Source organism: Arachis hypogaea, chromosome 3 (genome assembly GCF_003086295.3).
Source record: "Arachis hypogaea cultivar Tifrunner chromosome 3, arahy.Tifrunner.gnm2.J5K5, whole genome shotgun sequence".
In the NCBI taxonomy this organism is placed as follows: domain Eukaryota; kingdom Viridiplantae; phylum Streptophyta; class Magnoliopsida; order Fabales; family Fabaceae; genus Arachis; species Arachis hypogaea.
In genome coordinates, this window is record NC_092038.1 from 34,797,130 (window position 1) to 34,804,875 (window position 7,746).

General features: G+C 40.2%; 1 non-coding gene across 1 annotated transcript; it reads left to right on the plus strand.

Annotated features, from left to right (window-relative positions):
• Positions 1-6,720: 6,720 nt before the first annotated feature.
• On the plus strand, positions 6,721-6,824 carry LOC112792912 (small nucleolar RNA R71). Its single transcript, XR_003197630.1, has one exon. It is a non-coding gene; the product is annotated as a small nucleolar RNA R71 (small nucleolar RNA).
• Positions 6,825-7,746: the final 922 nt, after the last annotated feature.

Below are 7,746 nucleotides of genomic sequence, written 5' to 3' on the forward strand. Positions count from 1 at the left end.
GCTGAAGTTACTGATAGATTGAGGAAGGAAATTTCCATGATTGTTCAAGGCGAATCCGAGACTCTCCACGAATATTGGGAGTGCTTCAACAATCTTCTGGAAGCATGTCCCCACCACATGATTGAGAAGTTAGAGTTGCTCGGCTACTTCACACAAGGCATGAAGCCTCAATACAAGACCACATTGGAAGGTGCTAACAATGGGTCTATGAAAAAATACAAGACCACTGATGAAGCATGGCAATTGATAATCGACTTAGCTGAATCCACTAGGAATCACAGGCAGAAGTAAGACCACTCAAAAGCTGTTGCAGAGGTATCCTCTAGCAGAGAGAATACTGCTCTAACTCAGAGTATATGTGAAATGACCAACTTACTGAAGTAGATGCAGTTGAGTCAACAACAAGCTCAGCAAGTTCAGTCTTCTCCACCACAGCAAAGCCAACAGTTGGTTCCACAGAGAGTATGCAGGATCTGTGCTGATTATAGTCATTATACTGATGAATGTCCGTAGCTCCAACAGGAAGACAATACTGTGGCAGCCACTCATAACTTCTATGACCGCCCCAATCAAGGATACAATCAAGGTGGCAGCTACAACCATGGATGGCAGGACAATTCCAACCAAGGTTAGAGAGATAATTCCAACCAGGGTTGGAGGGACAATCATAACAGAGGAGGCAGAGAAAACAATGGAAACCAGAGGTGGAATAACAATAACAATTTCAGGCAGCAGAATCAGAATCAGGCCTACAGAGCACCTCATTTAAGACAGTCGCAAGCATCTCAGCAGACCCCTCAGATCACTTATCCTTCATCATCTTCTAATGATGAGTTATTACAATCTATTGATCGGGGGCAGCAAGCCATGGAAAACAACCTTACTTCTACTCTAAATGGTCTGAACTCTACCTTGCAAGCTCTTGTCTCACAGATTGGATCACTAAATAATTTCAACAACCAGCCTTCAAGCTCCAGTGGAATCCCCTCTCAACCATTACCCAACCCTAAGGGTGGCATCAACGCCATTACCTTGAGGTTTGGCACCACACTACAAGGGAGGAATCTTGAGGAGCCAAGCCCGCTAGAGCACGCCCCAGCTAAGGACACGGCTGAGGTAGATGATGTTTGGTGGACGAAATTGTGATCATCAACAATGGCTCCAAAGACTTGGTGCTCTTAAACATGAATCACACTTTGTCACAACTCCGCACAACTAACCAGCAAGTGTACTGGGTCGTCCAAGTAATACCTTACGTGAGTAAGGGTCGATCCCACAGAGATTGTTAGTATGAAGCAAGCTATGGTCATCTTGTAAATCCCAGTCAGGCGGATTCAACTGTAGTAAGAAATTATAGTAAACGAAAATAAATAAAGTAGGATAGAGTTATTCATGTAATTCAATGGTGGGGATTTTAGATAAGTGTATGGAGGTGCTGTGTTCCTTCCAAATCTCTATTTTCCTACTGCCTTTATCCAATCTTTGTCACTCCTTTCTATGGCAAGCTGTATGTAGGGCATCACCGTTGTCAATGGCTACATCCCATCCTCTCAGTGAAAAAGGTCCAAATGCTCTGTCACGGCACTGCTAATCATCTGTCGGTTCTTGATCATGTTGGAATAGAATCCATTGATTCTTTTGCGTTTGTCATCACGCCCAACAATCGCGAGTTTGAAGCTCGTCACAGTCATTCAATCCCAGAATCCTACTCGGAATACCATAGACAAGGTTTAGACTTTTCGGATTCTCATGAATGCCGCCATCAATTCTAGCTTATACCACGAAGACTCTGATCTCACGGAATGGAAGGCTCGGTTGTCAGGCGAGGGGCAACCATGCGTCGTGTATCAGGAATCCAAGAGATACGCATCCTAGCTCTCGCTTGTAGAACGGAAGTGGTTGTCAAGCACGCGTTCATAAGGATGAATGATGATGAGTGTCACGGATCATCACATCCATCAGGTTGAAGTACGAATGGTATCTTAGAACAGGAATAAATCGAATTGAATAGAAAATAGTAGTAATTGCATTAAAACTTGAGGTACAGCAGAGCTCCACACCCTTAATCTATGGTGTGTAGAAACTCCACCGTTGAAAATACATAAGTGATGAAGGTTCAGGCATGGCCGAATGGCCATCCCCCAATGTCTAAGATTGCATAAACTGATCAAAGATGTCTAATACAATAGTAAACTATCCTATTTATACTAGACTAGCTACTAGGGTTTACAGAAGTAAGTAATTGATGCATAAATCCACTTCCGGGGCCCACTTAGTGTGTGTTTGGGATGAGCTTGATCTTTACATGAGCTGAGACTTCTTTTGGAGTTGAACGCCAAGTTGTAACGTGTTTTTGGCGTTCAACTCTGGTTCGTGATGTGTTTCTAGCGTTTGACTCCAGAATGCAGCATGGAACTGGCGTTGAGCGCCAGTTTACGTCATCTAATTACGAATAAAGTATGAATTATTATATATTGATGAAAAGCTCTAGATGTCTACTTTCCAAAGCCGTTGAGAGCGCGCCATTTGGAGTTCTGTAGCTCCAGAAAATCCATTTTGAGTGCAGGGAGGTCAGATTCCAACAGCATCAGCAGTCTTTTGTCAGCCTCCTATCAGAGTTTTGCTCAGGTCCCTCAATTTCAGCCAGAAATTTCCTGAAATCACAGAAAAACACACAAACTCATAGTAAAGTCCAGAAATGTGAATTTAGCATAAAAACTAATAAAAACATCTTTAAAAGTAACTAGATCATACTAAAAACTACCTAAAAACAATGCCAAAAAGCGTATAAATTATCCGCTCATCACAACACCAAACTCAAATTGTTGCTTGTCCCAGGCAACTGAAAATCAATTAGGATAAAAAGAAGAGAATATACTATAAATCTCAAAATATCAATGAATATTAATTCTAATTAGATGAGCGGGACTTGTAGCTTTTTGCTTCTGAACAGTTTTGGCATCTCACTTTTTCCTTTGAAGTTCAGAATGATTGGCTTCTCTAGGAACATAGAATTTTGGATAGTGTTATTGATTCTCCTAGTTAAGTATGTTGATTCTTGAACACAGCTACTTTTATGAGTCTTGGCCGTGGCCCTAAGCATTTTGTTTTCCAGTATTACCACCGAATGCATAAATGCCACAGACACATAACTGGGTGAACCTTTTCAGATTGTGACTCAGCTTTGCTAGAGTCCCCAGTTAGAAGTGTCCAGAGCTCTTAAGCACATTCTTTTTGCTTTGGATCACGACTTTAACCACTCAGTCTCAAGCTTTTCACTTGGACCTTCATGACACAAGCACATGGTTAGGGACAGCTTAATTTAGCCGCTTAGGCCTGGATTTATTTCCTTGGGCCCTTCTATCCATTGATGCTCAAAGCCTTGGATCCTTTTTACCCTTGCCTTTTGGTTTTAAGGGCTATTGGCTTTTTCTGCTTGCTTTTTCTTTTTCTTTCTATTTTTTTGCCACTTTTTTTTTCGCAAGCCTTTTGCTTTTTCACTGCTTTTTCTTGCTTCAAGAATCAATTTTATGATTTTTCAGATCATCAATAACATTTCTCTTATTCATCATTCTTACAAGAGCCAATAACTTTAACATTCATAAACAACAAGATCAAAAATATGCACTGTTCAAGCATTCATTCAGAGAACAAAAAGTATTGTCACCACATCAATATAATTAAACTAAATTCAAGGATAAATTTGAAATTCATGTACTTCTTGTTCTTTTGAATTAGAAAAATTTTCATTTAAGAGAGGTAAAGGATTAATGAAATTATTCATAGCTTTAAGACATAGTTACTAACTAATAATGATCATGAAGTAGAGACACAAAACATAGATAAACATATAACATAAAAACCGAAAAGTAGAGAAAATAAGAACAAGGAATGAGTCCACCTTAGTGAGGGTGGCGCCTTCTTGAAGGACCAATGGTGCTCTTTGAGCTCCTTTATGTTTCTTCCTTGCTTCTGTTGCATGATCCCTAGTGATTTTGGTGCTCCTATCCTTAGTTGCTCCCAATAATTATGTGGAGGAAAATTTATCCCCTGAGGTATCTCAGGGATTTCTTGATTTATAGTCAAATGTTCTACCACTGAGCTATAGACCCTTTAGATGAATCTCTCCATCTCCTATGACTCGGAGGTGGAAGCTTTTGTCTTCCCTTTCCTCTTTCTAGAGGTTTCTCTGGCCTTAGGTGCCATCAATGGTTATAAAAAAATAAAAAGCTATCCTTTTACCACACCAAACTTAAAATGTTGCTCGCCCTCGAGCAAAAGAAGAAAGAATGGAAAAAGATATGGAGGAGAGGGAGAGATGTGTATGTTTCGGCCATATGGGTGGGATTGGGTGGGGAAGAGATGGATGGATGTGAGTGGTGAAGGGGTGATGGGGAAGAGAGATTGAGGTGATTGGTGAAGAAGAGAGAAGGTGAGTTGAGGTGGGTGGAGATCCTGTGGGGTCCACAGATCCTAAGGTGATCCTGTGGGGTCCACAGATCCTGGGGTGTCAAGGATTTACATCCCTGCACCCATTAGGCATGTATAATGCCTTAGCATACAATTTTGGCGTTTAAACGCCGAAGTGATGCTCATTTTGGGCATTCAACGCCCAATTGTAGCATGTTTCTGGCGTTGAACGCTAGTTCCATGCTTCTTCCTGGCGTTCAGCGCCAGCTTTCCTAAAGGCATATTCCTGGCGTTCAAACGCCAGGATGTTGCTTGTTTCTGGCGTTCAATGCTGGATCCATGCTCTGTTCTGGCATTGAACGCCAGCCAGATGCTCCTTACTGCGTTTAAATGCCAGTAAGTCTTTCCTCCAAGATGTGATTTTTCTTCTGCTGTTTTTGATTCTGTTTTTAATTTTTGTATTTTTTTCGTGACTCCACATGATCATGAACCTAATAAAATATAAAATAACAGTAAAATAAAAAAAAATAAAATTAGATAAATAAAAATTGGTTTGCCTCCTAACAAGCGCTTCTTTAATGTCACTAGCTTGACAATGGCTCTCATGGAGCCTCACAGATGTTTAGAGCATGATGAGGGTCTCCCAACACCAAACTTAGAGTTTGAATGGGGGGGCTTCTCAACACCAAACTTAAAGTTTGGTTGTGGCCTCCCAACACCAAACTTAGAGTTTGATTATGGGGGTTTTGTTTGACTCTATATTGAGAGAAGCTTACTGTGCCTCTTTTCCATGTTTACAGAAGAACACCCTTGGGTCTTAAACACAAGGTAGTTCCCATTCAATTGAAGGACTAGCTCTCCTCTGTCAACATCAATCACAGCTCCTGCTGTGGCTAGGAAAGGTCTTCCAAGGATTATGCATTCATCCTCCTCCTTCCTAGTGTCTAAGATTATAAAATCAGCAGTGATGTAAAGGCCTTCAACCTTCACTAACATGTCCTCTACCAATCCATAAGCTTGTCTTACTGACTTGTCTACCATTTGTAATGAGAATATGGCAGGCTGTATCTCAATGATCCCTAGTTTCTCCATTACAGAGAGTGACATAAGATTTATGCTTGACCCCAGGTCACATAGAGCCTTGTTAAAGGTCATGGTGCCTATGGTACAGGGTATTAAGAATTTGCCAGGATCTTGTCTCTTTTGAGGTAATGTTTGCTGAACCCATGTATCTAGTTCACTAATGAGCAAGGGAGGTTCACCTTCCCAAGTCTCATTACCAAACAACTTGGCATTCAGCTTCATGATAACTCCTAAATATTGAGCAACTTGCTCTCCAGTTACATCTTCATCCTCTTCAGAGGAAGAATAGTCTTCAAAGCTCATGAATGGCAGAAGGAGGTTTAATAGAATCTCTATGGTCTCTATATGAGCCTCAGATTCCTTTAGGTCCTCAATAGGGACTCCTTCTTGCTCAGAGGACGTCCCATGAGGTCTTCCTCACTAGGATTTTTGTCCTTTCCTCCCTCTCTGCATTCGGCCATATTGACTATATCAATGGCATTGCACTCTCTCTTTGGATTCTCTTCTGTATTGCTTGGGAGAGTACTAGGAGGTGTTTCAGTTACTTTCTTACTCAGCTGGCCCACTTGTGCCTCCAAATTTCTGATGGAGGACCTTGTTTCACTCATGAAACTTAAAGTGGCCTTAGACAGATCAGAGACTATATTTGCTAAATTAGAGGAGCTCTGCTCAGAATTCTCTATTTGTTGCTGAGAAGATGATGGAAAAGGCTTGCTATTGCTAAACCTGTTTCTTCTACCATTATTAAAGCCTTGTTGAGGCTTTTATTGATCCTTCCATGAGAAATTTGGATGGTTTCTCCATGATGAATTATAGGTGTTTCCATAAGGTTCACCCATGTAATTTACCTCTGCCATTGCAGGGTTTTCAGGATCATAAGCTTCTTCTTCAGAAGATGCCTCTTTAGTACTGTTTGATGCATTTTGCCATCCATTCAGACTTTGAGAAATCATGTTGACTTGCTGAGTCAACACTTTATTCTGAGCCAATATGGCATTCAGAGAATCAATTTTAAGAACTCCTTTCCTCTGAGGCGTCCCATTATTCACGGAATTCCTTTCAGAAGTGTACATGAAATGGTTATTTGCAACCATGTCAATAAGTTCTTGAGCTTCTGCAGGTGTTTTCTTTAGGTGAATGGATCCACCTGCAGAATGCTCTAATGACATTTTGGAAAACTCAGATAGACCATAATAGAATATATCTAATATGGTCCATTCTAAAAACATGTCAGAAGGACACTTTTTGGTCTTCTGCTTGTATCTTTCCCAAGCTTCATAGAGGGATTCACCATCTTTTTGCTTGAAGGTCTGAACATCCACTCTAAGCTTGCTCAGCTTTTGAGGAGGAAAGAATTTATCCAAGAAGGCCGTGACCAGCTTATCCCAGGAGTTCAGGCTATCTTTAGGTTGTGAGTCCAACCATGTTCTAGCTCTGTCTCTTACAGCAAAAGGGAAAAGCATGAGCCTGTAGACTTCAGGATCTACTCCATTCGTCTTAACAGTCTCACAAATCTGCAAGAACTCAGTTAAAAACTGGTAAGGATCTTTAGATGGAAGTCCATGAAACTTGCAGTTCTGTTGCATTAAAGCAACTAATTGAGGTTTCAGCTCAAAATTGTTTGCTCCAATGGCAAGAATTGAGATGCTTCTTCCATCAAACTTGGACGTGGGTTTAGTAAAATCACCAAGCATCCTCCTTGCATTATTGTTGTTGGGTTCAGCTGCCATCTCCTTCTCTTGTTCAAAAATTTCAGAAAGGTTGCCTCTAGATTGTTGTAATTTAGCTTCTCTTAGTTTCCTCTTCAGAGTCCTTTCAGGTTCAGGATCAGCTTCAACAAGAATATTTTTTCCTTGTTCCTGCTCATATGAAAGAGAAGAGAACAAGAAAAGAAGAGGAATCCTCTATGTCACAGTAAAGAAGATCCTTATTATTAGTAGAAGAAGAAAAGAATAAAGAAAGCAGGATCCAAACACAAGGGTAAGGATAGAGGAAGTGATTGGAGATGAACAGAGGTGAAGAGAAGTGTTAGTAAATAAATAAATAAATAGAAGAAGATGAGAGAGAGAATTTCAAAAATAATTTTTGAAAAGGAGTTAATAATTTTCGAGAATTAAGATAAGAAATAAAATTAAAATTAAAAATTGAAATAATTAATTAATTTAAGAATAATTTTGAAAAAGGGGGAGATAATTTTGAAAATTAGAGAGGGAGAAGTAGTTGAGTTGTTTTGAAAAAGATAAGAAACAAACA